At 35.7% G+C, this 9,824-nt stretch overlaps 1 long non-coding RNA gene across 1 annotated transcript; it reads left to right on the forward strand.

The window, feature by feature from the left end:
* Window positions 1-6,342: 6,342 nt before the first annotated feature.
* LOC127856531 (uncharacterized) lies at window positions 6,343-8,416 on the forward strand. Its single transcript, XR_008038097.1, has 3 exons — window positions 6,343-6,388; window positions 6,829-6,918; window positions 8,265-8,416. It is a non-coding gene; the product is annotated as an uncharacterized LOC127856531 (long non-coding RNA).
* The last annotated feature ends 1,408 nt before the right edge of the window (window positions 8,417-9,824 follow it).

Consider the following 9,824-nt stretch of genomic DNA (forward strand, 5'->3'; position numbering starts at 1 on the left):
TATATCAGCAGATGAAATTGTTAGTTGTATAACACAATAAAAACAACAACAATAACCAGTATAAACATAGATGAAGTGCACTGGATAGAGATACGAGTTGCATTTACCTTTGAATTAGTACATTGTTTTTGCAGAGCGAACTGTACTAGGCAATTTGTCAAGATGCGTCTGCGATTATTTGTGAAAGGAGGTTTCATGCACATGTTTTTAGTTGTATATCTTTTGATTGGAATAACTTTTTTGACAAATATTGCAGAAAATGCTGTTTAATATTTGAGAAATATATGATAGCATATATTAATATATTCAGGGAAAATATTATCCAAATGTTTTATAAGTTAAGCATTTGATATGACTGAATATCAAAAGCAGTTGGTGTTCTTCTAGGTTTATGCAAACATTATTTTGTCTCCCCGTTATTTAATGTGTACCTGCATGTGTGCCCAATTTGGGGAACAATAATCAACATATGTCATGATATATTAACTATAGTACAAACATTTCAGTTCTTTACTCAAAAAATAAGTAATGTGTTTAAGAAGAAAAAGTTTGGAAAGTATCGTATCGTTTTGAATACATGTGTTACTTGTACTTCGTGTATCTAAAAACTAATGCTCATCTACAAATTCCAATAATTATATACACATGCTAACTATTTAATTATATTCACTTTAAACCTGGAAACATTGTAAGTATACATTTCCATGTATAAACGTTTACTTTTTCGTTGTCAGGTAGTTTCTACTTTCTATTCCGAATGCTTATACAAGCATAAAATATACATACACCCGTATATTTAATTAAAAATTCGATGGATTAGCCTTTAAACAAGAGATGCCTTAAGACAGCGCACTCTACTATTGTGTCACTTTGTTAGTATAATGACCGCTTACTGCACGCTTACTGTCAGTGAATTCATATAATAATTACAAAGCCATATTGAAAGTTGAATGTTTTTATTAGATAAATAGAATAGTAAACCTGACGAAGACGTTTTCATTAAAACAAAAGAAATGTTACCATGCCATACATTTAGAGTTTCATTTTTTTCCAAATCATTTGGGTAATTTAATTAAATTTGCAAGCATGTTTAGCATATAAATAACATTCGCAGAAAATTACAGCACGACACATCCCTCCAGGCTAAAGTGGAAACTATTCTTCTATCTTAAGTTACCGTGAACTTTAATCAACTGGCCTCAAATGCAAGCATGACCCGGGTCTGCATGTAAAACACCTAAAACAATGCGACACAATTTTTCCATATAAGCTCAAGTTATTGAGAGGATGTTTTTCTATTTATAAGAACAGTGGCATTGATCTCACTTGTCCTAAATGCAGTCAGACTGCACATACTTTAACAAACACATAAATATTAAAGTCTATAATAACAAACGGTTGAATGCAAACTACCTATACACAACATTAAAGAAACATTACTCCATTCAAACTAAAGGTTTTTGGCGGAAACTCGTTTTCTATTCTTAGTATCTTAGTAATAATCATCTTAGTACCACTGGCACCAAATCCAATTCCTCGCTAGATCAGCATGTAACCTACCTACACACATTTCAGAACAATGTCTAATCGTAACTACCGTTAGTGAACATTATTTGATATATTTTTAGCAACAGTGACCTTGACCCAACTGACCTGAAAGCATTACCTATCAGCGAATTATCAGTCTACATGTCACCTAAATTATCAGTAAAAAAAGGGGCTTAATTCTGCTTAATTGCAAATCAGAGTTATGGGAATTGACCCTCACGCAATTACCATGAACACATTTAGGATGTTCCAATTTGAATAACTGCGTTAAAATCGGAAATATAGAGATGTTGAACGGTTACCTTTACCAATAACCAAGTTTTAAAAAGCTACCATTCTGCTAAATTGCACTTCATAGATTGTGCCCGTTTACCTTACCATCATTAACCAGACATCAACGCAGACGCCGACTTCGACATTTGAATGAGTAGTAAACCTCGCACTATTTTCAGCGAAACTGAACAAATGATATACATATTGTACGATGTAGCGCCATGTTCGACATAAAGGAATTTGTTTGCAAATGCTAGGTGTAAGTGTGAACGAGTTTGCGAAAAATGAAAAAAAGGTCTTCCCACCTTACACCGCGTGATAATACACAGGTTAGTTGAGAAGCGTCACGTGCGGACAAATATAACACTGAGTTCATCGTTTTAGCATCAGGGTAGTTTTGTTAATGCTTCTATGAAATTACGGCTAACACATGTGTTGACATTTCTTATATGCTTTCTCAATTTTGAATAAAAAGTAACATACAGTGAAAGGTTGATGTTGCTGAGAGAAAGATTTTGCGATTTTGATTATTATAAAATTATAAAAACTTACATTGTTTAACTATATTTTGTTTTTCTCTATACAAACTACAACATAACAAACGAGTATACTATTTAGGGTTTATGGTTGAGGCTGCTTTTTCCGTCTGATCTTCACGTTTATTATATAAATACTAAATAATGTACATATGTAAATGATACATGCGATCAGTTTATGTTTTATTTCATCATTTAATTAATACAATTATCGAAATCAAACAAACGATTAGTAAAATGAGCTTAATTTCTGCACTTCCGGGATAAAGCTGTCACGCGCAGAACATTTACGTCATGTGTTTATATGCATGTCGGACATTATTTTTTATATTCAATATGCATCGTGTTTTGCTGTTTGATGTTAATCGTATTTTAACCAGGTAATTTTCTTATTAAGAACGAAAATATTGAGCTAATGAACATAGTCCCAGATATGATTTATTTCTTGGCATGAAAAAACATAATCTATTGGTCCAGGTTTTCTTAAACTAGCTGCATAAAGTAAATCTACACTTTATTAGAAGTATCTATAGCAATATCGCGGAACGCTCGTTTTCCATACTACTGCAACTATAATTGAATGAAGTGGAGGTTTTTAAAATTTTACAATATCTGTACATTTAGTATGTTCTTAGAAAATGTGATGTTTATAGCACATACAATTAAAAAATTAAAATTAAAATTAGAGAATAAGCTGACACCACCGTGTGTATCTCAATAAATTCTTTTATAATAAGGTATTTTGTACTTTTAAAAGATGTCATTTTAATTCTTAAGTACTTATCAGACGATGCACACGCTGTACGTGCCAGTTAGCAGCATTGTTCGTACGTGCCCACGTTCTCAACGACTCCGCGTAGTAATGTAATGCCCCTTCATAGTCTCCTTCCATTTCATAGCAGTGACCAAGCAAATTTAGCGCTGTCTCAATGTGGTACATGTTGATTTTATTTCTTGGATCACATACATAAGACTCGAGAATTCCAAGCACATGTAGCTGTTTGTCGCGTTCACCTAGTCCTCCATACGTGAGATACTGAAGATAGTGAAGGAAAGGAAGAGCATCCACCTCAGCGTAATCCATCCATTGTTTATCAACGACATTTCTCTGCGAAACTTCTTCTTCGGTCATGTTGCGCTTCATTTCAAACCACAGTATGTATGGAGCGCAGTGCGCTTCTTCTCTAACAAACTTGGCACATAGTGCGAATGGTCGTTCATTGTCATCTGATGTCATGTTAGCAAAAACATGGAGATCACTTTGTCCTTCTATACGTCTACATCCACACACAGCCTTTACCTTGCTATGATACCTCCTCTCTGCGTCATCCAACACTTTAACTGCAGCTTGAAGATGCCCGAAACAGTAAAGCACAGACGCTAACTTTAAGCGACTTGAAGCTACATCCGTTTTTAAAGCATATTTGAAACGCCTTATAATTTCACTGAAAGCATGGTTACGTTGTCGCAAATATTTGGATGATTGCATTGAATTGTATAATGCGAACAGGTGGTTAATAAATTCTAAAGCAGCTGATTTCAATTTGGCATTCGTGTAATATTCAAAACAATTGCGTAATTTACAGTTTATATCTTGCTCGAAGATTGTATTCGGATGTTCTTTCTTAGATGTTATTCTTCTTAAGTAAATAAGAAACCTTTTCAAGCGCTCAAACGTCAGTGATAAACTGATAATGTTATGTATGCATACACGTTCTAGCACTTCCCCAGCTTGTCCAATGTGCCGTATACCACACCCTTGTAACCGATATCCTAATTTATCTATATCTATATAAAATAAATCGTGCATGTCGCTTTTTATCAAATATTCCACATACTGTAAAAGGCGACTCTGCTGCGCAAAAGACATTTTCCCATCGAACAAGTTCACTCCTTCTATGATATAATGAGGGAATTTTCTAAATCGCAGCCACTTTCTTAATACTTGTAAACATAGTAAAAGTAAGAACATAAGGTTATGTTCCTTCCACAGAGAAGGGTGTGTTCTCTCTATGATGTAAAACATTACAGTTTTACAATGAAAACTTGTGGTAAAATCACCCACCATTTTACTAAATAAGGATTGTTTAATTAATTTTAAAACAATATAACATTTAATTTGTGTCATACTAAAACTAAACATTAACATTCGTTCTATAAGGTTCGGAGACAGTCGCCATTCTTCCCGGTTGTAATCACTATCAGGATGACCGGCTGGTACCAGGAAACACGGAGCTCCTTGTGCAGCCTCAAGTAATTGGGCAGGCGGCCAGTCTCTACCTCTGCATCTGTCTATCCAGTGTTGTATTTCAGGAAGAGGGTGGCAAACGTGAAATGCTTGTACAATATCCCAGTTGGGTATAATACTCACCGAAGGTCCTTGTTTGGTTATCTCTCCATAATCTTTATGTATCTGCTCTGTTTCCTTTTTCCATTGTTCTGAGCTAAACAGTACTTGCCCAGAATCTTTCCTCACATACATTTCATCATACAGTCGTGTCTCCGGCTCCGGTGTGTCTCGCCTGATGACCTGAAGCAAGTACTGTTGCGGCGGAGTGTGGTCGTCATGAAGCATCAGAAGGTTATACACCCCAGCCTTCCAGTCTCTCCAGTCTGTCATGATGTTTGTATGGTAATAACTTTTTAAACAATCGATATCAGAATTGAGACCAGGAGTGGTGGTACCTTCTGATTGACTCCCAAAATGAAAACACTCAGATTTAAACCCCGTTAGTGACACTGTTATCGTCTCTATGCTCTCCCTCAGCAAGTATGTTTCTCTCCTCTCCATTACGGTGAATTTCCCGGCTCCAATACCATCGAGTACTTCCGATAGCCGGATCGACAAAGCAGTGAAGTGCTCTGGAATCTGGATGAAAAAACTTTTAATTCAGCACTGCGTTTGTTATGATTATTAAATCACCATCAGTGTTATAAAAAATATCATTTTAAAGGCCTTAATTCACAAATTGACAATTTCAAACTTGTTGTAATATTCCACAAATAAAAGAACGGTATGTCAGTCCGTGTGTCGGTTGGATGCGAAGACAGTTAATGATTACACCTATTAAACCTATAAGAGTGCATATAGTATTCGATTGGTTTTAATTAAATATCTTATTGTCTTCACAATCACCTAGTTTAATGAGTTTCTGAAAACAGAAACTGACGAGTAAACGAAGTCTTGGTTGACATAACTATGACGACTCTAGTCCTAATTAGTATAGGGCCAATGCCCTCGTTCTAGATATCAAACATAAATGTTGCTCACGCACCGATAAGCTTTATAATGGTTATGTATAATTAATTTCATCATTAAAAAAGCATAGTGTGTTACCTGCAAGTATGTAACAAGAAGTCGATCCCGACTGTTTTTCGACCGCCTCTTCAGATCCAAATTAATACTAGCTCTTCTAGCACAAAGATTGAGTTTCGAACTTGGAACAAGTACCTTGAAGAAATATATCAGTACAATTGATAATTAATGAAGTATTTTAACCTCTGTAAATAAATCATAACGCATAATCCGCCCATACAGTCGATTCGTTTCAATAGGGTCAATAAAACATAAACATTCCAAATGACCTCGTATCAATTTATAAGTACATCGTACGTCGCACGCTATTTTGCACAATCGCAACTTTTAGTGTACTTGCTATAATTAAAATCATGAAAATTATCGGTAACCAACAGAAACCAATTTTACCAATTGTATTGTCCTAACATTTCAATTGTGAACAATTTTAGATGTTTCAATGTTATTTCTATCCTAAAAATGATATAATTAAACCATATTCTTATGTCAAAATATGAAACAAATGCAACGTTACGCGTAACAAAATACTCCGGTGGCCCTTGTGTTTTCATCGATAATTTTGTCAATTTTGACGTTATTTCATCGCAAAAAAAACAGACAACGTTTAAATTTGCCGCCAATTTCAACGTTCTCTTTTTTGACGTCATTTCCGTTTTCATGCAGCGTAAACAACAACAAAATAAACGCTGATACCGATGTTACGTTCATCATCCGGGTAAGTGTATTTCCCTGTCATTCTTGTTTAAACTGAAAAATTAGCAAATCTTAAACTATGTAAAAGTGCATGGAATCACACATGCAAACATGTATTTATTTATAATCAATACTTAAAATTAACGCGCACAGCAGAATTAAAAAAAATTACAAACAGAAAAAGTGACGTAAATTGTGGGTTTCATAGCACCGTTTCTCCATTATATTTTATTAATAATTAAATTTCATTTTTCATGCTTACAATTAAATAAAAGTGCATTAAATCTGTTTTCTGGAGACACCAATTTTATATTCTTTAAATATAATTATGCGGAAGCAGCATACTTTAGAAAAATTACATACACGGCCATGACGGCGTAAAATGTCCGATTGAACGGTGTAACGTTTAAAATAAAAAGACGTTATCTAGAACAGAGCATTTTATTTTATTTTTATTTACAGGCACATGGGTACACGTTAACACATTTTCCCCGAGTATAAATCAATGAAGCGGTAGAAGATTGAAAGTCGAATATGAATAGTTCATCGCTGGTAAGTTCCTTGTTATAAGCAGCCTATAACTAATGATTGCATAATACACGTACATGCTTTCAATGCTATTCGGTCCTCAAACACTAAAGGTTAAAACGTTTTTTATGTGCGTTTAATGTAGACTTAAGACTAGTTCTTTATTTCATAAAGTTAATTTACCTCACCCAAGCAAGGCATTGTACATTGTTCTGCATAGTAATTAGTATAAAAGGTCAAACAAATGCACTGGGGCCTTAATGACGTGAATTCCTGACATAGAGCACATGTAACTATAGCTATAGTATGCCTCCGCAGATCAGTGGTTAGCGCACTTAGCGCCGTCTAATGTAGAGAACCTGGTTCGAATATGGGCGAAGCACACGCGTATGTCCGCCATGTTTCAGCAGAAAGCTTTGTCCGGCATTAAAAAAAAATAAAAAAAAATAAAATCATGCGAAACTCAGATGGAGTACACATTTAAAAAATGTTATATAGTTGAAAACATTCAAACTATTTTGTTATAATTGATGCAGAAATTATCACATTAACAAAAATATATGTGTACTAAATAATCGAAATGAGATCTCTCCCTATTTGCTCTCAAACGATTAACCTTATAGGAACTATCTCGCATATAACAGGGCGACGGTCGCGTTCATAAATGGCGACGGTCGCGCTCGTAAAGTGCGACGGTCGTGTTCAAAGGACAATATATCACATATAAAAGGCCAACTTTCGAATTCCAACTTTTTGAAAACGCGACAGTCGACAGGCTTTATTATTACAGCGATGTTTGAACAGTACAAATATCGCGTGAAATTAGACCGCAATACACGAGATTCGGATAATATGGGCGATATTTGAATAATACAATATCGTGCGTCGCCGCGACTGTCGCGCAAAATATCGTGCGTCGCTTCGTGTTTCGTGCGTCGCCCTTTGAACGCGAGACACGACACACGAAGCGATACACGATATTTTGCGCAACAGTCCCGGCGACGCACGATATTGTAAGCGACAGTCGCGGCGACGCACGATATTTTGCGCGACAGTCGCGGTGACGCACGATATTTTGCGCGACAGTCGCGGCGACGCATGATATATTTAACACGATATATCGCCTTTTGGGCTACCTACACAAGGGCGATATATAGTGTTAAATATATCGTGCGTCGCCGCGACTGTCGCGCAAAATATGGTGCATCGCCGCGACTGTCGCGCAAATATCGTGCGTCGCCTCGACTGTCGCGCGAAATATCGTGTATCGCTTCGAGTGTCACCCTTGATGAAAGAAGGGCGAGATTATAGATGACACTATCCGGATTCCGTAATAAATAGAAAATTTATGTATGCTTTTTTATTTCCAGGTATCGGAAAAACCTCCTCCATCGCTAAGTAGTTCAGAAAGGCGAGAATGGTATCGCGAAAAGAAAAGGGTTATTAATAGGTCAAGAGTTCAGAAACATAGAAACAAATCAAATGAAAGAAAACGTGAACCCGATAGGTTTCTCGCAAAGGAACGTATGAAATGCTACAGACAGAGAAAGAGAGAAAGAGAGAAATAAATGCAGACACAAACATTTCTAGCGAATCTCTAACAAATCAAACTCCATTTCAAAATCGGATGCAGAAATGAAGGGCTTTAAAAACCCTTAAAGATACAAACCCATTTCTCACCACAGAGGCGTGCAGCAATCTTGCAATCACTAATTGATTCATCAAGTCCAGTTTCTAAAACAACAAGATGTCTGGAATTCAAACAAGTTGTACAACCAAGCGAAAACAAAACAAGAAATACAGTGGCATGCGCTCTTTTAGCAGATGTATCGTCGTCAATTTCGTCGGCAATCGATAAAACATCGCCCACCGAGAAAAGGGTCAGCGCTAAACAGGCGGCGAGTTTCATCGTAGGAAATAAAATTGAAAGTGAAAAGTTAAAATCTGCCCTCTCTAAATACACTAAATTGGATAGGAGGACAATAAATAAGTGCCATAACAGAAACAAACAAATTGTACATAAACATGACATGAATACAAAATGGATAACACGAAAACCAAGAAAGGATAAACTCTCCGAAGAACTTAAAGAGAAGGCAAGACAGTTTTGGATTGAAAACAGCCAGCCAGTTAACGATAAGAAGAAAGTTGTTAGGCAGAGAATTTCGAAAAATAAATATGCAAAAAAATGTCAAACATGTTCTTACTACGACTCAATTCAATGTTTATAAGCAGTTCATGAAAAAGAACCCGGATGTCAAAATAGGCCAGAGGAGTTTCGAGTCATGTAAGCCGTATTTTATTAAATCAACCACGAAAAAAGATCGCATTTCATGTTTTTGTCGTAAACATGTAGAAGTGAACAGTTTGTTTAAAAGCGCACAATTCATGCGAAAAAGAATTATAGAAGAATACAATTTAGCAGTTAGCAGAAGAATACACCGTTTGGAATACACTGGATGATTTATTACAAGAGACATTGTGTCCTACTATCGGTGTAGGAGACCACGAGGAACAGTTGCACACAATTGAGTGTTTAAATAGAAATTGTGATGATACACGACTATGCCGAGGACTTCACATGTTAAATGCAGGATGAAATCCAGTCCGAGTATTTCGGAAGAAATGAAATTGCTATACATGTAACTATTTTATACAGGCATAAAACCAGTCATGATCGTTTGAACGATAACAATATAATAAAAAGAATACATATTCTGCATTTTTGAGGAAAATACTCACGACAGAGACTCGGTACATCACGTCCGTAAAACAATCATCAATTATTTAAAACATGATCTAGAATATCAAATAGATTTTATTCACGAATTTAGTGACGGGTGCAGTGCACAATATAAACCAAGGTTCTGCATGAACGATATAAAAAATAGTTAAGATTTTGGTATCCATTGTCAGAGGAATTACTTCGA

Source organism: Dreissena polymorpha, chromosome 13 (assembly GCF_020536995.1).
Source record: "Dreissena polymorpha isolate Duluth1 chromosome 13, UMN_Dpol_1.0, whole genome shotgun sequence".
NCBI classification, from domain to species: Eukaryota; Metazoa; Mollusca; class Bivalvia; order Myida; family Dreissenidae; genus Dreissena; species Dreissena polymorpha.